Source organism: Melanerpes formicivorus, unplaced genomic scaffold, assembly GCF_026170545.1.
Source record: "Melanerpes formicivorus ecotype bairdi unplaced genomic scaffold, bMelFor1.0.p_v2 SCAF_291, whole genome shotgun sequence".
Classification (NCBI taxonomy): Eukaryota; Metazoa; Chordata; class Aves; order Piciformes; family Picidae; genus Melanerpes; species Melanerpes formicivorus.
Window position 1 is genome coordinate 244,376 of NW_027142643.1, and position 21,404 is coordinate 265,779.

The following is a 21,404-nucleotide window of genomic DNA, read 5'->3' on the forward strand; positions in this document are numbered from 1 at the left end:
CCACCTCCAGCCTGGCCTTAGAAACCTCCAGGCATGAGGCTTCTGCCACCTCCCTGGGCAACCTGTGCCAGGCTCTCACCACCCTCCTGGGGAAGAACTTCTTCCTAACATCCAATCTGAATCTACCCACTTCTAGTTTTGCTTCATCCCCTCCTGTCCTACCACTTCCTGACACCCTCAAAAGTCCCTCCCCAGCTTTCCTTCAGATACTGGAAGGCCACAAGAAGGCCTCCTCAGAGCCTTCTCTTCTCCAGACTGCACAGCCCCAACTCCCTCAGGCTGTCCTCTTAGAAGAGGAGCTCCAGCCCTCTGCTCCTCCTCGTGGATCTTCTCTGGACACCCTCCAGCACCTCCAGATCCTTCCTGGAATAGAGGCTCTGGAACTGGACACAGTGCTCCAGGTGTGGTCTCACCAGACTGGACTAGAGGGGGAGCATCACCTCCCTCAACCTGCTGCCCCTTCCCTGCCCCAGCCCTGGAGGTGTTCAAGGCCAGGTTGGATGAGGCCTCGAGCAACCTGGGCTGGTAGGAGGTGTCCCTGCCCATGGCAGGGGCTTGCATCTAGATGACCTTTAAGGTCTCTTCCAACCCAATAGGATTGTATGATTCTATGATACTATGCAAGCAGGGAAGCCACCAGCACCTCAGGCATCCCTCAACAAGGGGCTGCCCATGCCACCCACCCAACAACTATCCCTTTGGGGCTGCCTTTAACCCCACCAGTACCTTTGGATGTCTCCAGACCAGCCTCACCTGCCTCCCATTGGTACACAACAGGCTCCCCATTGGCCAAGGAGACAATAACTTGGTTATCCAGGTACCTGCAGGGAGAAGAACTCGTTGGCAACCAGATGAAGAGTCCCAGGATCACAGGACCACAGGATGCTAGGGGTTGGGAGGGGCCTCTGGAGATCAGCGAGTCCAGCCCCCCTGCCAGAGCAGCACCATAGAATCCAGCACAGGTTGCACAGGAACACATCCAGATGGGGCTTGGAAGTCTCCAGAGAAGGAGACTCCACAACCTCTCTGGGCAGCCTGCTCCAGGGCTCTGTCACCCTCACAATCAAGAAGTTCCTCCTCGGCCTGAGGTGCAGCCTCCTGTGCTGTAGTTTACATCCCTTGCCCCTTGCCCTATCAACAGGGTGAAAGTCCTGCTTGCCCCCCCACCCCCCACCCCGAAGCACCCTGCTAGGCACATCCTAGAGCCAGAAGAGCTTCTTGCTCATCACTTACAAGATGCACATGACAGCAGCAGCGTGTTGCATCTTCACGCTGCTCTCCCCGGTACGGATGTTGTCCGAGGACTGCTACACGTGGATGCTGCAGGAGAAGAGCAAAGCTGGAGGCTCACCTGGGATGGGGGTGGGGAGGGGCTCTACCCCATATTAAGTGTCATAGAATGGTCTGGGATGGAAGGGACCTCCAAAGGTCATGCAGTTCAACCCCCTCTGCAGTTAGCAGGGACATCCTCAAGCAGCTCAGGTCGCCCAGGGCCCTGCCCAGCCTCACCTTGAATATCTCCAGGGATGGGACCTCAACCATCTCCCAGGGCAACCTGTTCCAGTGTTCCACCACCCTCATGGCGCAGAACTCGTTCCTAACATCCAATCTAAATCTGCTCTGCTCCAGTTTGAAGCCATTGCCTCTTCTCCTGTCACTGCAGGCCTTTGCAGTCTCGCTCCACCCTTCTTGTAGCCGCCTTCAGATACTGTAAAGTCACTCTTAGGTCTCCCCACAGCCTCTCTCCCATTCACAGAATCACAGAATTGTCAGGGTTGGAAGGGACCTCAAGGATCAGCCAGTTCCATCCCCCCTGCCTTGGGCAGGGACACCTCACACCAGTGCAGGCTGCTCACAGCCACATCCAGCCTGGCCTTAAAAACCTCCAGGCATGAGGCTTCCACCACCTCCCTGGGCAACGTGTTCCACTCTCTCACCACCCTCATGGGGAAGAACTTCTTCCTAATGTCTAATCTAAATCTCCCCTCCTCTAGCTTGGATCCAGCCTCCCAGTCCTATCACTCCCTGACACCCTAAAAAGTCCCTCCCCAGGTTTCTTGGAGCCCCCTTCAGATACCGGAAGGCCACAAGAAGGTCTCCTCGGAGCCTTCTCTTCCCCAGACTCAGCCCCAACAGCCCCAACTCTCTCAGCCTGTCCTCACAGGATACACACCAGCCATCCTCACAGCCCAACCACATGGAGCTCTCATGGCCTTCAGGGTCCAGGCTGAGGAGGTCCTCCAGGCTGCCCCAGGTGAAGGAGCCGCGGCTCGAGCGGCGCAGGGCTCGCCCCTCCGCAGGGCTCTCGCCGCGCCGGCTCTGCCCAGAGCGGCCAGTGATGGGCATGAAGCCAGCTTCTGGCTCTTCCTCTGAGCTCGTGGTCTCCACAGAGGCCTCCGTGCAGCTGGGGAGCTCTTCATCTGTGCAGGAGGAGGAAGGAGGAAGGAATGGGGGACAGAATCACAGAACCATCTGGCTTGGAAAAGACCCTCAGAGAGCAAAGAGGTCTCCCCTCAGCCTCCTCTTCTCCAAACTAACCACCCCCAGCTCCTTCAGTTGCTCTTCATCAGATTTATTCTCCAGGCCCCTCCCCAGCCTCCTTACCCTCCTCTGCACTGGCTCCTGAACCTCCACATTTCTCCTCTATTGAGGTGTCAAGGTGGCTCAAGGCCTCAGCCAACCTGGCCTTGACCACCTCCTGGGAGGGACTTGCAGGTCCTGTAGGATGCTTGAACCCAACACCAGCACCAAGTGCCTGCATCCCGCTCCTCATCTTCATGGTGGGGATGGCCTTGAGGAACTCTGGGTCCAGGCAGTTTTTGCTGGAAGCTGGGAAAAAAACAACTTTGGAGGATGAGGAAATGAGATGGATGGAGGCCTGCCTAGCCTGGCTTGTGATGCTGAGCCCACTGCCACATCCACTCCCCCGGCCCCTGCTCTTACCCAGCTTCTTCTTGGCATCCTCAAAGGTTGCTCAAAGCAGAGCCTGGCATCGCATTGGAGAACTGGAAGGGGAAGGACTGGCTGCCATCAGATTTGGTGGTGCTGAGCTCCCCCTTGTAGGGGGAAGGCCATGCTGAAGGTCAGGGATTGCTTCTTGTGCTGCTATCCTGGTCCTGGTTACCTGGGAGAAGACACCAATGCCCACTTGCTTACAACCTCCCTTCGGGGAGTTCTAGACAGCAATAAGGGTTTCCTCTGAGCCTCCTCTTCTCCAGGCTAATCAACCCAAGCTCCCTCAGATTCTCCTCATAGAGCTGGTGCTCCAAACACCTCACCAGCTTTCTTGCCCTTCCCTGGACACGTTGATTTCATGATCTGAAAGGTCTTTTCCCACCTGGTTAGTTCTAGTCTAGTCTAGTCTAAACCATTCTATTCTATTCATTTTCTCTTCATACTATAACTTCATCACCTGTGAGAAGAGACCACCCCCAGCCTCTCCACAATGTCCTTTCAGGGAGCTGTGAAGAGCAGTGAGGTTCCCCCTCTGCCTCCTCTTCTCCAAACTAACCATCCACAGCTCCCTCAGTCCATCTCCACCACATTAGTTCACCAGGCCCTTCCCCAGCTTCCCTGCCCTCCTCTGCACCAGCTCCACCACCTCCACAACTCTCCTCTATTGAGGTTCTAAGGTGGCTCAAGGCCTCACCCAACCTGGCCTTGACCACCTCCAGGAAGGGACTTGCAGGTCCTGTAGGATGCTTGAACCCAAGCACCAGCACCAAGTACCTGCATCCCGCTCCTCATCTTCATGGTGGGGATGGCCTTGAGGAACTCTGGGTCCAGGCAGATTTTGCTGGAAGCTGGGAAAAAAACAACTTTGGAGGATGAGGAAATGAGATGGATGGAGGCCTGCCTAGCCTGGCTTGTGATGCTGAGCCCACTGCCACATCCACTCCCCCGGCCCCTGCTCTTACCCAGCTTCTTCTTGGCATCCTCAAAGGCTTGCTCAAAACTGAACCGGGGACTGAGCTTTGGGAACTGGAAGGGGAAGGACTGGCTGCCATCAGATTTGGTGGTGCTGAGCTCCCCCTTGTAGGGGGAAGGCCATGCTGAAGGACAGGGATTGCTTCCTGTGCTGCTATCCTGGTGCTGGTTACCTGGGACAAGACACCAATGCCCACTTGCTTACAACCTCCCTTCAGGCAGTTCTAGACAGCAATAAGGGTTTCCTCTGAGCCTCCTCTTCTCCAGGCTAATCAACCCCAGCTCCCTCAGGCTCTCCACATAAGGCTGGTGCTCCAAACCCCTCACCAGCTTTCTTGCCCTTCTCTGGACACGGTGACTTCATGATCTCAAAGGTCATTTCCCAACCTGGTTAATTCTAGTCTAATCCATTCTAGTCTATTCTATTCATTCCCTCTTCCTACTATCACTTCATTACTTGTGAGAAGAGACCACCCCCAGCCTCTCCACAATGTCCTTTCAGGGAGCTGTGAAGAGCAGTGAGGTTCCCCCTCTGCCTCCTCTTCTCCAAACTAACCATCCACAGCTCCCTCAGTCGATCCCCATCAGATTTGTTCTCCAGGCCCTTCCACAGCTTCCCTGCCCTCCTCTGCAGTGGCTGTGGCCTGACCAAAGCTGAGTCCCAAGGGACTGAGGAGAATTCCCTTGAGGCCCTAACATCTCCAGCCAGGAGAAGGTCAACCCTTAAAGCCCCAAGCCTTGAGGCCCCAACCTCTCCAGCCAGGAGAAGGTCAACCCTTGAGGCCCTAACATCTCCAGCCAGGAGAATGTCAACCCTTAAAGCCCCAAGCCTTGAGGCCCCAACCTCTCCAGCCAGGAGAAGGTCAACCCTTGAGGCCCTAACATCTCCAGCCAGGAGAATGTCAACCCTTAAAGCCCCAAGCCTTGAGGCCCCAACATCTCCAGCCAGGAGATGGTCAAGCCTTGAGGCCCTAACATCTCCAGCCAGGAGATGGTCAAGCCTTGAGGAGCAGCAGCTCCAGCCAGGAGATGATTAACCCTTGAGGAGCAGCAGCTCTGGCCAGGAGAAGAGCAGGCCTTGAGGAGCAGCAGGTCCAGCCAGGAGAAGATCAAGCCTTGAGGAGCAGCAGCTCCAGCCAGGAGAAGAGCAGGCCTTGAGGAACAGCAGCTCCAGCCAGTTGAAGATCAAGCCTTGAGGAGCAGCAGCTCCAGCCAGGAGAAGAGCAGGCCTTGAGGAGCAGCAGCTCCAGCCAGGAGAAGAGCAGGCCTTGAGGAGCAACAGGTCCACCCAGGAGAAGATCAAGCCTGGAGGAGCAACAGGTCCAGCCAGAAGACCATCGCTTGAGGACCTAATACCTCTCCCCTGGCCCTCCCAGGGAGGAGAGGCCATGCCCAGAATGACCTCCTCCAGCAGCTGTCCAAGCCAAGGGCTATTGCCATGAAGCCATGGCCACTATCTTCTCCTGCTTGAGGTCCTTCGCCTCCCAGCCCCTCCCAGGAGCTGGAAGCCACCTGAGATGTCCTCACCTGAACAACAAGTTGAGGCCAAAGAGGGTGAACATCACAGCCATGTAGCCCACGGTGCCTGTGGCATAGCTGATCTTGTAGATCAGGAGGAACCATTTGTAGACCAACCTGAGGAGGAGAAGGAACCCAAGGAGGTCAGGAGCCAGCATGAAGACAATCCATCTCACCACCCACCCCCTAGAGTAGAACTGCTTCTGCTTCTCCTGAAGGAGACCAGCTCCAGAAGGTCCTGGAAGGAGCCAGGAGGGACAACTGAGGTAGAGGATGGAGGTGAGGGGAGGACAAGCTGAAGGTCACAGGCTTCATACAGTCATGGAATGGTCTGGGTTGGAGAACACCTTGAAGGTGATGGAGGCCAAGCATGGCCCCAGCACTGCCCCAGCACCACCACCACAGGGCCCTCAGCACCACAGCTTCCCAACCCCTCCAGCCATGGGGACTCCACCACTGCCCTGGGCAGCTGCCACAGGCCTGGGCACCCCTCAAGGGGCACCAATTGCTCCCCAGGGCCCAACTCAACCTGCCCTGCCACAACCTGAGGCCATCTCCTCTTGGCTCAGCCCTCAGGAGCAGCCCTTGAGCCCCAGCTGGCTGCAAGCTGCTCTCAGGGAGCTGCAGAGAGCCACAAGGTCTCCCCTCAGCCTCCTCTGCTGCAGCCTCAACCCCCCCAGGGCCCTCAGCTGCTCCTCACAACTTCTCCACAGCCTTCTCCTCCTTCCCCACACCCCTCCCCAGCTTCCTTGCCCTTCTCTGGTCCTGCTCCAGCCCTCAAGGTCCTCCTGGCAGGGAGGTCCCAACCCTGCCCCCAGGCTTGCAGCTGTGGGCTCCCCAGTGCCCAGCCCAGGGGCACAATCCCTGCCCTGCTCCTGCTGCCCACACCATTGCTGCTCCAGCCCAGGCTGCTGCTGCCCTCCTTGCCCACCTGGGCACCCCCTGGCTCCTCTCCAGCCTCTGCCACCAACCCCCCCAGGGCCTTTCCCCCCAGGCACTTCCCAGCCCCTCTGCCCCCAGCCTGGAGCCTTCCTGGGCTTGCTGTGCCCCAGGGGCAGGTCTCAGCCCTTGGCCTCAGTGCCCTCATGCCAGGTCACTTCCCAGGGCCATCAGAGCTTCAAGCTCCTCATTCAAGCCCCAGGCCTGCAGCTGCCAGGGGCTGCTCATGGCCTTCACTTCCCAGCCCCAAACCTTGGCATCTCCAGATGCCCCAAGCACCTGGATTGCATGCCAGGAATGCCCTTGGTGATGCCACCAGCCCCCCAAGGGTAGCTCTCCAGGTCCCTCAGGTCTCAGGCTGGCCACCAACAGGTGGTCCAACACCCCCACAGTTCAAGGCAGAGGAGGTGGGGGAGAGAGGTCCTCCAGCCGGGTTAACCTTGAGGGTGAGGAGCTGCCCTCCTCCAGAGGCTCAGGAGCCCTGTACCCACCTGGGGGTTGTCTGTACCAGAGGTTTCCTGGTTGCCCTGAAGGTGACAAAAGCTGTGACAGCTGAGAAGAGGACCCAGATGACCAGGAACCTCCACCAGTTGAGCTTGATGGTGAAGTAGAGGGGCACCACCCACATCTGGAAGAGGGTCACCATCTGCAGGGACAGAAGGAAAGGGTTTGGGAGACCCCAGACACCTCCTGCTGGACCTTCTCCTGCCACCCTCCAACAGCTTGGGAAGAGCACCAGGACACCCAAGAAGGTTTGGGTGGTGACAGCCTCAGAGCTTGGCCAAGGAAGCAAAGAGCTGGAAGGAGAACACAGAGGAGACCCCTCCAGAGGAAGGCTGTGGTGAAGGCACATTATGCCCCGATACTGAATCTTGTCCCAGCATGTGGGCAAGTTCCCCCTCCTCCAGGAGGAAGACAAAAGCCAAGGCATTAGCCAGGCTTGCACGCACCCAGCGCATGCAGCGCTCCTGCTGACACCAAGTATGGGCATAAGCCTAGCTTCACGCTTTCTATAGGCTGAAGCCAGTTGCTTATGAGAGTGCCCATTGGTCAAGCCCAGCCTCGAGGGATCTATAAGTATCACCCCAGCTGGTGAACACGTTGCCCCCTCATTTACTCTGTCTCTGTGCTAGCTCGAGAGAGCAACTCTCGAGCTGCAGCCTTCGCCATTGAGCTTATTGTTATTAGCTTCTGTTATACATGCACGCATGCTGGAAGCGTCTGCGTAGTGAAGAAGCACAGAGGGAGGACCTTTGCTGAGCCTGAGGAGCTCAACGTTGCTGCAGCCAGCCGTGCCGACCGGGAGAGCCCATCGTGCCACCGGAGGACTGGACTGACCCCCGAGGGTAAGATCTGCCCAGTTACCGGGGAGAAGGGACTCGATTGATAACCGAGTCCACGTATGCCTAGCATCGAACCGGGACCACTCTGAGAGCCCTGTTACTCCTTGAAGCTCGGTAAAGAGAATCCGCCGCCTAACGCAGCCGCATTCTCTCCCCGAGGCTGTTTGCATCAGCCCTGAGACTCGCCGTGGTTGGGCCGACCCCCGTAGCTTCGCCTGCTTCCCTCGTTCGAGCCCACCTACCGGCCACCGTCGTCCCGCCCTGCCGTGCGAGCCGACTCCTGAGGGCCGACCCCACGGGCCGACCCCTGTTGTCTGAAGGGAATTGAATATCGTCCACGTGCTTTCCACCCACTAGCACTCGGTTCAAAGGATCCGCGTCTAGCAGAGTAAGCGCTGACGCATAGACAGATTATAATATTGCTGTGTAGAGCCAGAAGCCGCCCGCGTCCCGCCGAGTCTCCATCTAGTGGCCAAGCGGCAGAACTGCACCCTTCCTTATATAAATATAGAAAGGGTTTCTAGATAGTTCAATTACGTTCTAATCATAACACTAAGCCAGTTGTGGAATCTATTTCACGAACGTGCACTAGAACATGTATATAAGTTGGTGATTAATCGGTTATTAATAGTTTGGTAATTAATAAAATAATATTTTTCATAATTCATAAATTCATAGTCATAAATTTCATAACCTCCTCACCACAAAGGCAGAGAAGATGATCCACCTGAGGCTGTCCTCAGGTGGCTTTGGTCTTGCCAGAGGCCATGGCCCAACCACCACCAGTGGTGGCTTTGAGCTGTGAGGACTTCCAAGGTGAAGAGCATGGTTCAACCTATGCCACCCAGCAGCTGGTCCAGAGCCCCAGGGAGGTGAAGCCTCCTCCTGGTCCTCCAGAGCCCCAGGGAGGTGAAGCCTCCTCCAGCCTGGAGAATCCACTTGGCAAAGTGGGAAGAGACCCTCAGAGGTCCTCTTCTCCAACCTCCCTGGGACATTTCCAAGCAGAGGAGGTCAAAGCAAGTCCAAGGCAGCTGAGGCCTCCCCTGTGGCAGCAGCCCCCAGGGGTGGGGGTTTGTCCTCTCCAGGGGGGAGCTTCAAGCACTGGGTGACCTCCTCCAGCCCAGACTCACCTCCAGTGCTCCTCTGGGGACAAGTGGGAGAGGTCAACCTGGGCAAGGAAGAAGAAAGCAGCTGCTGGAGATCAGGGAGAAGGCCTCCAGCCCTCAGCACCATCTCCTGGAGGGCCTCCAAGCCTCAGCACCCCCACCCAGGGGACCTCCACCCTCAGCACCACCCCCCAGGTGTCCTCCAGCCTCAGCACCACCCCCTGGAGGGCCTCCAGCCCTCAGCACCACCCCCTCCTCCCTCCCAACAGAGAGGGGAGAAAAGGAAGGATAAATCCACCAGGCAATGATTTGGAGTCAGCTTGGAAGTAGAGAGGTAAAGAGTTGTCTTTAAACAATATATATATATGTAACAATAACAGGAAAGGTTCTCAAGGGCAAGGGAGAAGGATGGATGGGAGTGGGACAAAAAAAGGGACAAATACAAAAGCAGTCTTTCTCTGAGGAGGCAGCAGGGAGCAGGATCAGGTGTGACCACGTGGCAGAGGAGCAGGAGGGCAGCTGCAGTGGCTCTCATCCAGCAGAGGCAGGAGCCAAAAGGAGAGCCAACAGCTACGATGTCCTGCTTTTTCTAGCCTAGCTGGGCAGGGAGGGGGGAGTGGAACAGACTCAGCTTCCTGGGGGCCAACGCCCTGCAGGGAGGGTAAAGTCCCCTCAAGCCCTCCACCCTGCTTTGGTTTTTTGTTCCCAGAATTGGCATTAACCTAACACAGGAGGTTTTGGGGGAATTTGTCAGCATTTGGCCAAGTTCCTCTTTGGGACTTTGGAGGTTTTGTTCAGGATTTGGGAGGTTTTGGTCAGGTTGTGGTGGGTTGGTGCAGGATTTGGGAGGTTTTGGGTGGAATTTGTCAGGACTTGATCAGGTTGTGCCCAGGTTTGGAAGGTCTTGGTTAGAGCTTGGGAGGTTTGGGTCAGGCTGTTGGGGGCTTGGGAATGGATGGAAGAAGTGTTGGGGGCAATTTGGTCTGAATTTGGCCAACTTCCTCCCTGGGTCTTTGGGAGGATTGGGTAAGGATTTGGGAAGTTTTGGTCTCGTTTGGGCCAGGATTTGGCCAAGTTCTGTACAGCATTTGGTAGGTTTGGGGGGGAATTTGTCAGGCTTTGGCCAAGTTCCTCCCTAAGACTTTGGGAGGTTTTGGGCAGGATTTGGGAGGTTTTGTGGGGATTTGGGAAGGCTTTGGTCTGTGGATTGAAGCAGGGTTTGCCAAATCCTGCCCAGAATTTGGGAGTTTTTGTTGAGGATTTGGGAGGTTTGGGCCAGATTGTGTGGGGTTGGTGCAGGATTTGGGAGGTTTTGTGGGGATTTGGGAAGGATTTGGCCAAGTTCCTCCCTTTGACTTTGGGAGGTTTTGGGCAGGATTTGGTCAGGAGTTGTTCTGGCTTGGGCCAGGAGTTGGCCAAGTTCATCCCTAGGACTTTGGTAGATTAGGAGAAGGATTTGGGAGGTTTGGGTCAGGATTTGGGAGGTTTGGGTCAGGATGTGGGAGGTTTGGGTCAGATTGGAGGAGGTTGGGACAGGATTCAGCAAGTCTTGGGGGATTTGGTTTGGCTTTGGCCAACTTCCTCTCTTGGAGTCTGGGAGGTGTTGGGTAGGATTTGGTCAGGAGTTGTTCTGGCTCGTGCCAGGAGTTGGCCAAGTTCTTCTCTAGAAATTTGGGAGGTTTTGTTCAGGATTTTGGGAGGGAATTTGTCAGGAGTTGGTCAGGTGGTGCCTAGGTTTGGGAGGTCTTGGGTAGTGGTTGAGAGGTTTGGGTCAGGTTTTTGGGGGTTGGGACAGGATTGAGGAGTGTTTGGGTAGGATTTGGGAGGTTTTGGTCAGGTTGTGGGGGGTTGGTGCAGAACTGAGGAAATTTTGGTGGGAATTTGGTGGGAGTTTTGGGGCAGGATTTGGTCAGGATTTGGTGTGGGTTGAGCCAGGATTTAGCCAAGTTGTGCCCAGGGTTTGGGAGGTCTTGTGGGGATTTGGTGAGGATTTGGTCTCTGGATTGAAGCAGGATTTGGTCAGATCGTGGCCAGAATTTGGGAGGTTTTATTGAGGATTTGGGAGCTTTAGGTCAGGTTTTGGGGGGTTGGTGCAGGATTTGGGAGGTTTTGGGGGGAATTAGTCAGGAGTTGGTCAGGTTGTGGGCAGGTTTGGGAGGTCTTGGTTAGAGGTTGGGAGGTTTTGAGGTGTTGGGACAGGTATAAGAAGGTTTGGGGATTTATTCAGGATTTGGCCATCTTCCTCCCTGGGATATTGGGAGGTTTTGGTCAGGATTTAGGAAGCTTTAGGGGGAATTTGTTAGGCTGTGTCCAAGTTTTTCCCTAGGACTTTGGGAGGTTTTGGGCAGGATCTGCTCAGGAGTTGTTCTGGCTTGGGCCAGTACTTGGGAAGTTCTTCCCTAGGAGTTTGGGAGGATTAGGGCAGGATTTGGGAGGCTTTGGGGGGAATTAGTTGGGATTTGGTCAGGTTGTGCCCAGGTTTGGGAGGTCTTGGTTAGAGCTTGGGAGGTTTAGGTCAGGTTGTTGGGCGGTTGGTGCAGGATTTGGGAGATTTGGGGGGGATTTGTTCAGGATTTGACCAAGTTCTTCCCTAGAAGTTCGGGAAGTTTTGGGAAGTATCTGGTCAGGAGTTGTTCTGGCTTGGGCCATGACTTGGCCAGGTTCTTCCCTGGGAGTTTCGGAGGTTTTGGGAAGGGTTTGTGAAGGTTTGGGGAGCTTTTAGTCTGGGTTGGGTCAGGATTTGGTCAGGCTGAGCTGAGGATTTGGGAGGTTTTGAGCAGGCTGTGGTCAGGCTTGGGCCAAGACTTGGGCAAGTTGTGCTGAGGCTTTGGGAAGTGTTTGATGCTTTTGGTGAGGGGCTGGGAGGTTGGGAAAGGCTTGAGGAGGTTTTGGGAGGTTTTGGTGTGGATTGGGTGAGGGTTTGGTGAGGTTGAGCTGAGGATTTGGTAGGTTTTGGTGAGGTTGTGGGGAGTTGGGGCAGGATTGAGGAAGTGTTGGGAGGAATTGGTCAGGATTTGTCAAGTTCTTCCGTAGGGCTTTGGGAGGTTTGGGGCAGGACTCAGGAGGGTTTGGGAAGTTTTGGTGCGGGTTGTACCAGGGTTTGGCCAAGTTGAGCTGAGGACTGGGGAGGCTGTGCTCAGGATCTGGGAGTTTGGGTCAGGTTCTGGAGAGGTGGGGAAGGATTGAGGAGAAGGACTTTGGGAGATTTGGGGAAGGATTTTTTCAGGAGTTGTTCTGGCTTGGGCCAGGACTTGGCCAAGTTTGGGAGTTTGGCCTAGGAGTGTGGGAGGTTTTGGGCAGGATTTGGGAGGTTTGGATCAGGTTGTGGGGGGTTGGTGCAGGATTTGGGAGCTTTTGGGGGGAATTTGTCAGGAGTTGGTCAGCTTGTGGTCAGGTTTGGGAAGTCTTGGATAGCGGTTGAGAGGTTTGGGTCAGGTTTTTGGGGGTTGGGACAGGATTGAGGAGGGTTTGGGTAGGATTTGGGAGGTTTTGGTCAGGTTGTGGGGGGTTGGTGCAGAACTGAGGAAATTTTGGTGGGAGTTTTGGGGCAGGATTTGGTGTGGGTTGAGCCAGGATTTAGCCAAGTTGTGCCCAGGGATTTGGGAGGTGTTGGGAAGGATCTGGTCAGGAGTTGTTCTGGCTTGGGCCAGGACTTGGGAAGTTGTTCCCTGGGATTTTGGTAGGTTAGGGGAAGGATTTGGGAGGTTTTGTGGGGAATTTGTAAGGATTGGTTCAGGTTGTGCCCAGGTTTGGGAGGTCTTGGATAGAGCTTGGGAAGTTTGGGTCAGGTTTTGGGGTTGGGACAGGATTGAGGAAGTTTTGGGTGGAATTTGTCAGGGTCTGGCCAAGTTCTTCCCTAGAATTTTGGGAGGTTTTGGGGAAGGATTTGAGAGGTTTTGGTCTGGTTTGGACCAGGATTTGGCCAAGTCCTATCCTGGATCTGGGAGATTTTGGGCAGGATTTGGGAAGTTTTGTGAGGATTTGGTGCAGGATTTGTTGCTGGATTGAAGCAGGCCTTGGTCAAATCCTGCCCAGGATTTGGGAGGTATGGGTCAGGTTATGGGGGGTTGGTGCAGGATTTGGGAGGTTTTGGGGGGAATTTGTCAGGAGTTGGCCAGGTTGTGGGCAGGGTTATGAGGTCTTGGTTAAAGGTTGGGAGGTTTGGGTCAGGTTTTGGGGGGGTTGGTGCAGGATTGAGGAAGTTTTGGTGGGGATTTGTCAGGATTTGACCAAATTCCTCCCTGGGACTTTGGGAGGTTTGGGGAAGGAATTGGACAGGAGTTGTTCTGGCTTGGGCCAGGACTTGGCCAAGTTCTTCCCTAGGACTTTGGGAGGTTTTGTTCAGGATTTTGGGAGGTTTTGGGGGGAATTTGTCAGGATTTGTTCAAGTTCCTCATTGGGACTTTGGGAGGTTTTGGGAAGGATTTGGGAGGTTTTGATCTCATTTGGACCAATTTCTTCCCTGGGAGTTTTTTAGGTTTTGGGAAGGATTTAGTCAGGAGTTGTTCTGGCTTGGGCCAGGACTTGGCCAAGTTCCTCCCTGGGACTCTGGGAGGTTTTGGGAAGAATTTGGGAGGTTTTGGGGTAATTAGTCAGGATTGTATCAGGTTGTGGGCAGGTTTGGGAGGTCTTGGTTAGAGCTTGGGAGGTATTGGGTCAGGTTATGGGGGGTTGGTGCAAGATTAGAATAAACCTTTATTAGAATAAACCAAACCAGGTTGGAAGAGACCTTCAAGATCATCGTGTCCAACCCATCAACCAATCCAACCCACCCAAACAGCTAACCCATGGCACCAAGCACCCCGTCAAGTCTCCTTCTGAACACCTTCAATGACGGCGACTCCACCACCTCCCCGGGCAGCCCATTCCAATGGGCAATCACTCTCTCTGTATAGAACTTCTTCCTAACATCCAACCTGAACCTCCCCTGGCGCAGCTTGAGACTGTGTCCTCTTGTTCTGGTACTGGGTGCCTGGGAGAAGAGACCATCATCAGCCTGTCTACAACCTCCCTTCAGGTAGTTGTAGAGAGTGATAAGGTCACCCCTAAGTCTCCTCTTCTCCAGGCTAAGCAGCCCCAGCTCCCTCAGCCTCTCCTCATAGGGCTTGTGTTCCAAACCCCTCACCAACTTTGTTGCTCTTCTCTGGACTCGTTCCAGCAAGTCAACATCCTTCCTAAACTGAGGGGCCCAGAACTGGACACAGGACTCGAGGTGTGGCCTAACCAGTGCAGTGTACAGGGGCAGAATGACCTCCCTGCTCCTGCTGGCCACACTGTTCTTGATGCAGGCCAGGATGCCATTGGCCCTCTTGGCTGCCTGGGCACACTGCAGGCTCATGTTAAGCCTACCATCAACCAGCACCCCCAGGTCCCTCTCTGCCTGGCTGCTCTCCAGCCACTCTGACCCCAGCCTGTAGCACTGCATGGGGTTGTTGTGGCCAATGTGCAGAACCCGGCACTTGGATGTGTTAAATCTCATGCCGTTGGACTCTGCCCATCAGCCCAGCCTGTCGAGGTCCCTCTGCAGAGCCTCTCTACCCTCCAGCAGATCAACTCCTGCCCCCAGCTTGGTGTCGTCAGCAAATTTACTGATGATGGACTCAAAGCCCTCATCCAGATCATCAATAAAGATGTTAAAGAGCACAGGGCCCAGCACTGATCCTTGGGGCACACCACTAGTGACTGGTTGCCAGCTGGATGTGGCACCATTCACCACCACTCTCTGGGCTCAGCCCTCCAGCCAGTTCCTAACCCATCGCAGTGTGCTCCCGTCCAAGCCATGGGCTGACAGCTTGGCCAGCAGTTTGCTATGGGGGACGGTGTCAAAGGCCTTGCTGAGGTCCAGGTAGACTACATCCACAGGCCTCCCCACATCCACCAGGTGGGTCACCTGATCATAGAAGGAGATCAGGTTGGTCAGGCAGGACCTGCCCTTCCTAAATCCATGCTGATTTGGGAGGTTTTAGGGGGAATTTGTCCAGAAGTGGCCAAGTTCCTCCCTAGGACATCAGGAGGTTTTGTTTAGGGTTTGGGAGGTTTGGGTCCAGTTGGGTGGGGGTTGGGATAGGATTGAGGAGGTTTTGGGTGGATTTGTCAGGATTTGGCCAAGTTCTTTCCTAGGTCTTTAGGGCATTTTGGGTAGGATTTGGGAGGTTTTGGTCAGGTTGTGGGGGGTTGGTGCAGGTTTTGGGGGGATTTGGACAGGCTTTGGTTTTGGGCAGGATTTGGTCAGGATTTGTTCCAGCTTGGGCCAGGACTTGGCCAAGTTCCTCCCTAGGACTTTGGGAGGTTTTGGGAATGGTTTGAGAAGGTTTTGGGAGGTTTTTGGTCTGAGCTGAGGATTTGGGAGGTTTTGAGCAGGCTGTGGTCAGGCTTGGGCCAGGACTTGGGCAAGTTGTGCTGAGGCTTTGGGAAGTGTTTGATGCTTTTGGTGAGGGGCTGGGAGGTTGGGAAAGGCTTGAGGAGGTTTTGGGAGGTTTTGGTGTGGATTGGGTGAGGGTTTGGTGAGGTTGAGCTGAGGATTTGGGAGGTTGTGGTGAGGTTGTGGGGAGTTGGGGCAGGATTGAGGAAGTGTTGGGGGGAATTGGTGAGGATTTGGCCAAGTTCTTTCCTCGGACTTTGGGAAGGGTTTGGGAAGGACTTGGGAGGTTTTGGTCTGGCTTGGGTCAGGTTCTGCTCAATATTTGGAAGGTTTTGGTCAGGGCTTGGTCAGGAGACAGCTCTGGGAGGCTGTGAGGTCCTCTGGGGGGATCCCCTGATAGTAATCCTCAGCAGGATTATTAGCCCTATTGGTATTAGCACACTATTAGGTGCTTTATTATTATTATTATTACTATTACTCCTACTACTAAGACCGGTAGTAGTAGTAGCAGGATTATTAGCCTCATTATATATTATTATAAGCAGGGTTATTAGCTCTATCAATTATTTTCAGCAGGACTGCCAGCTACTACTAGTATTGCTATTAGGTGTATTATTAGTCATTAACCAGAGAATTAGCTCTTTTATTAATTATCTACAGGATTATTAGCACCATTACTCAATGTTAGTAGGATTCATAGCTCTATTATTAATTGTTTCTATTACTAAGATTCTTAGCCATATTTTTCATGAATATTAGCAGGATTCTTAGCTCTTTTAAGCATTAGTATTAGTGCTGTTATTAGGTCTGTTATTAAATATTACCATAACTAAGATTATTAGCCATATTTTTAATAGGTATTAGCAGGATTCTTAGCTCTATTAATTATTATTAGCAGGATTAGTACATCTATTAATAATTATTGCCATAGTTAAGATTGTTAGCCATATTCTTTATAGGTATTAGCAGGATTCTTAGATCTATTAGTTATTCTTAGCATTATTATTAGCTCTATTATTAATTATTTCATTGTTAAGATGATTAGCCATATTGTTTATAGGTATTAGAAGGATTGTTAGCTCTATTAGTTGTTATTATTAGCAGGAATATTAGCTACTTTATTATTACCATTATTGAGGCTATTAGCCATAGTACTTATCAATATAAGCAGGATTATTAGCTCCCTTGATTGTTATTAGCAGGAATATTAGCTCTGTTCTTTATGGTTAGTGCTACGTTTTATTAGTAGTAGTAGTAAGACTCTTAGCCATGTTATTTATCATCATTAGCCTGATTAGAGCTCTAGCATTAATTATTACTGGTGCTGTTAGCTCTGTTAGTTATTATTAGGGGGTCTTTTAGCTCCATTAGTTTTTGCTGTTACAATTATTAAGACTATTAGCCATATTATTTATCATTAGGATTATTAGAGCCATTAATGATTAGTAGCAGGACTGTTTGCTGTATTATTAATTATGGGCAGGATTGTTAGCACCATTACTCAATATTAGCAGGACTCTTAGCTCTATTAGCAATGATTTCCGTTATTAGGAGTATTAGCCATGTTTTTTATCAATATTGCCAGGATTCTTAAATATTACTATTAGTGGTATTATTAGGTCTATTATTAAGTATTTCCACAATTAAGATTGTTAGCCATGTTATTTATCATTATTAGCCTGATTATAGCTCTAGTATTCATCATCAGGACTGTTAGCTCTATTATTATTAGGAGGACTTTTAGCTCTTAATAATAATAACAACAACAACAACAACAACCCCACTGCAGCCATGGTGTTGATGCCTCCCAGCAGGATCATTAGCAGCATTCATTCTCAGCAGCAGGGCTATTAGCTTTAGTAATCCTTAGCAGGACTCTCAGCTCTAGGAAGAAGGATTTGGAGGACTCCGTGCCCAGGGTCTGGGAGGTTGTGGTCAGGTTGTGGAGGGTTGGGAAAGGATTGAGGAAGTGTTGGGGGGAATTGGTCAGGCTTTGGCCAAGTTCCTCCCTGGGACTTTGGGAGGTTTGGGGCAGGACTCAGGAGGCTTTGGGAGGTTTTGGTGTGGGTTGGGGCAGGGTTTGGCCAATTTTGGCCAAGTTGAGCTCAGGACTGGGGAGGCTGTGCTCAGGATTTGGGAGTTTGGGTCAGGTTGTGGAGAGTTGGTGCAGGATTTGGGAGGTTTTGGGGGGAATTTGTCAGGTGTTGGGCAGGTTGTGGGCAGGTTTGGGAATTCTTGGTTAGAGCTTGGGAGGTTTAGGTCAGGTTGTGGGGGGTTGGGACAGGATTGAGGAGGTTTTGGGTGGATTTATTCAGGATTTGGTCATCTTTGTCCCTGGAACATTGGGAGGTTTTGGTCAGGGCTTGGTCAGGAATTGCTGTGGGTTGGGCCAGGCTTGGTTCAAGTTTTGGCCAAGGGTTGAGAGGTTTTGATCAGGATTTGGGAGGTTTTGGTCAGGTTGTGGGAGGTTGGTGCAGGATTTGGAAGGTTTTGGGGGGAATTTGTCAGGAGTTGGTCAGGTTGTGGGCAGGTTTGGGACGTTTTGGGGGGTTGGGACAGGTTTGAGGAGGTTTTGGATGGATTTGATCAGTGTTTGACCAAGTTCCTCTTTGGGAGTTTGGGAGGTTTGGGGCAGGATTTGGCAGGTTTCGGGTGGAATTTGTCAGGATTTGGTCAGTTTGTAGCCAGGTTTGGGAGGTCTTGGTTAGAGCTTGGGAGGTTTGGGTCAGGGGTTGGGATTGGATTGAGGAAGTCTTGGGGGGAATTTGTCAGGATTTGGCCAAGTTCTTCCCTTAGGACTTTGGTACTTTTGGGGAAGGATTTGGGAGGTTTGGGTCAGGCTGTGGGGGGTTGGTGCAGGATTTGGGAGGTTTTGGGGGGAATTTGTCAGGATTAGGTCAGGTTTTGGCCAGATTTGGGAGGTCTTGGTGAGGTTGTGGGGGGTTGGGGCAGGATTGAGGAAGTGTTGGGGGGAATTGGTCAGGATTTGGCCAAGTTCTTCCCTGGGACTTTGGGAAGGGTTTGGGAAGGATTTGGTGTGGGGAGGTCCTGCTCCAGAAGGTCCCAAAATCGCTTCAGGACATTTTAAGGGGTAGGACCTTTGTTTGGGGGACAGTGGGGGACAGGGAGAGAGAAGTCTTGGGGGGGAATGGGGAGGGGAGGGAGTGTTTCCCAAATGTGGGGGTCACAAATGGAACTCAAAGGACCCCAAAGTGAGAAGCAAAAATAAATATTAATTTCCAAATTCCACCTTAAAAATTACTTTCTGGGGGCCTGTGCCCCCCCAAGGGACAACAAGGGTCAGGGGGAGCTGCTTTGAGGGATGGGGGGAGTCAGGAGCCTGGCTTGGGAGCTGGGTGGGATCAGGGAGGTCCAGGCAGGAGCAGCCCCAAGGCTCCAGGGGAGAGCAGCCCCAAGGCTCCAGGCAGGAGCAGCCCCAAGGCTCCAGGGGGGAGCAGCCCCAAGGCTCCAGGGGGGAGCAGCCCCAAGGCTCCAGGGGAGAGCAGCCCCAAGGCTCTAGGCAGGAGCAGCCCCAAAGCTCCAGGGGAGAGCAGCCCCAAGGCTCCAGGCAGGAGCAGCCCCAAGGCTCCAGGCAGGAGCAGCCCCAAGGCTCCAGGCAGGAGCAGCCCCAAGGCTCTAGGCAGGAGCAGCCCCAAGGCTCTAGGCAGGAGCAGCCCCAAGGCTCCAGGGGAGAGCAGCCCCAAGGCTCCAGGGGAGAGCAGCCCCAAGGCTCCAGGTGGAAGCAGATCCAACGCTCCAGGGGAGAGCAGCCCCAAGGCTCCAGGCAGGAGCAGCCCCAAGGCTCCAGGTGGGAGCAGCTCCAAGGCTCCAGGCAGGAGCAGCCCCAAGGCTCCAGGTGGGAGCAGCTCCATGGCAGCTGGTTCCAGGGGTGCTGCCTCAGCTCGCCTGGGACCAGGAGGTCCTGGGAGCACTTTGGCTCCAAGCAGGAGGAGTAGGACACAGCCCCAGGGTTTAGCTCCAGTTTCTGGGACATAGGGAAGGGAAGAACTTGGAGCCACAGCCTGGGTGTGGTCATTGGGGCAGCTGAGACCTCTCAAGCCTGAAGCTGGGGCTTGAGGTCCTGCTGTTGGGTTCCTCCTCCCTGCTGCTGGTGCAGCTCCAAGCCTACAGCTGCTGGCCCCAAGCTACCCTCATGGGGCTTCAGTGGCCATTACCACCCACTGGATGAGGTCCTGGGCAAGCTCCCTGTGGCCATCAGGTCCTTCAGGTCCCTGAGGCCATGACCTGCAGGCAGCTCTGGCCAGCAGCAGCAGGCTGCTGAGGAAGACCATGGCGAGGAAGAGCCACATGCAGCAGCGATCCAGCACCGTGGCCACCTCCTGCCAGTGTCCGGCGTGGCGCTGGGCGGCTCGGTGCCAGGCTGGGTTTGAGAGGTCTGGGCTGGGTTTGAGTGGATCTGGGCTGGGTTTGAGAGGTCTGGGCTGGGTTTGAGTGGATCTGGGCTGGGTTTGAGAGGTCTGGGCTGGGTTTGAGAGGTCTGGGCTGGGTTTGAGAGGTCTGGGCTGGGTTTGAGTGGATCTGGGCTGGGTTTGAGAGGTCTGGGCTGGGATTGAGTGGATCTGGGCTGGGTTTGAGAGGTCTGGGCTGGGATTGAGTGGGTCTGGGCTGGGTTTGAGGGCATCTGGGGTGGGTTTCACGGGTCTGGGCTGGGTTTGAGAGGTCTGGGCTGGGTTTCAGGGTCTGGGCTGGGTTTGAGGAGGTCTGGGCTGGGTTTCAGGGGTCTGGGTTGGGTTTGAGGGGTCTGGGATGGGTTTCAGGGTCTGGGCAGGGGTCGTGAGGGCCCTGGGCCAGCTCCAGCTCTCACCATGTTGATGGTCTGCGAGAGGCTGACCTGCAGGGTGACGTTGAGGGCTCTGTCAGTGTCCTCCACAGGCAGCAGGGCCTTGGAGTAGTTGGAGAAGAGGTCCTGGAGCAGCTTGTAGGCAAACCTGCCCTCAGCTCCCAGACAGCCTGCCAGGGACCAAGACCTAGGGGACAGCTCCTGGGGGCTTCAACCAGATCCCCCCTGTAGGGACCCCCCCCAGGAGATGACCACAGGGACCCTCCTGACTGCCAGCTGGGTTGAAGGAGCAGAGCAGGACCCCCAAAGCCCCTCCCCCCCAGCCTGAGGCTCTCCTTCTACCTCCAGCACCTCCAAGCCTCCTCAGCACCAGCTTCAGGCTCTCCTTCCACCTCCAGCACCTCCAACCCTGCTCAGCAGCAGCCTCAGGCTGTCCATTTTCAGCAGCAAGGCAGGAGGACTCCAGGCTAACAGCCTCCTGAGCTGGCAGGTGGGGTCAGGGAGCAGCATAATGCCCCTGAGATCCAGGAGGAAGTAGTTAGAGACCTGCTGAGCCACTTGGATCCCCACAAGTGCATGGGAGCGGCTGGGATCCATCCTAGGGTGCTGAGAGAGCTGGCAGATGAGCTGGCCAAGCCTCTCTCCATCATTTCCCACCAGCCCTGGCTCACTGGAGAGGTCCCAGGGGACTGGAAGCTGCCAAGGTGATGCCCAGCCACAAGAAGGGCCAGCAGGAGGAGCCAGGCAATCCCAGGCCTGTCAGCCTGACCTGAGTGCCAGGCAAGAGGATGGAACAGGGCATCTGGAGGGCAATCACACAGCACTTCCAGGAGGGCCAAGGGATCAGGCCCAGCCAGCATGGATTCAGGAAGGGCAGCTCCTGCCTGACCAACCTGATCTCCTGCTCTGCTCAGGTGACTGCCTGGGGGATGTGGGGCAGGCTGTGGCTGTGGTCTGCCTGGACTTCAGCAAGGCCTTTGCCACCGTCCCCCACAGCAAACTCCTGGCCAAGCTGTCAGCCCCTGGCTTGGACAGCAGCACTCTGTGCTGGCTGAGGAACTGGCTGGAGGCTGAGCCCAGAGAGTGGTGGTGAATGGTGCCACAGCCAGCTGGCAGCCAGGCACTAGTGGTGTGCCCCAGGGATCAGTGCTGGGCCCCAGCCTGCTCAATCTCTTTATTGATGATCTGGAGGAGGGCACTGAGTCCATCATCAGTCAGTGTGCAGATGACAGCAAGCTGGGGGCAGGAGTTGAGCTGTTAGAGGGTGGGAGAGCTCTGCAGAGGCACCTTGCCAGGCTGGGCAGATGGGCAGAGTCCAAGGGCATCAGATTGAACACATCCAAGTGCCAGGTGCTGCACCTTGGCCACAACAACCCCAGGCAGTGCTCCAGGCTGGGGTCAGAGTGGCT

The 21,404-nt window shown here is 54.4% G+C and overlaps 1 long non-coding RNA gene across 1 annotated transcript; it reads right to left on the bottom strand.

Moving 5' to 3' along the window:
- Positions 1–5,508: 5,508 nt before the first annotated feature.
- Positions 5,509–8,081, bottom strand: LOC137458881 (uncharacterized). The gene is made up of 3 exons (XR_010991989.1): positions 7,970–8,081; positions 6,876–7,030; positions 5,509–5,562 (listed from the first exon to the last, which is right to left on the bottom strand). It is a non-coding gene; the product is annotated as an uncharacterized lncRNA (long non-coding RNA).
- Between the last annotated feature and the right edge of the window lie 13,323 nt (positions 8,082–21,404).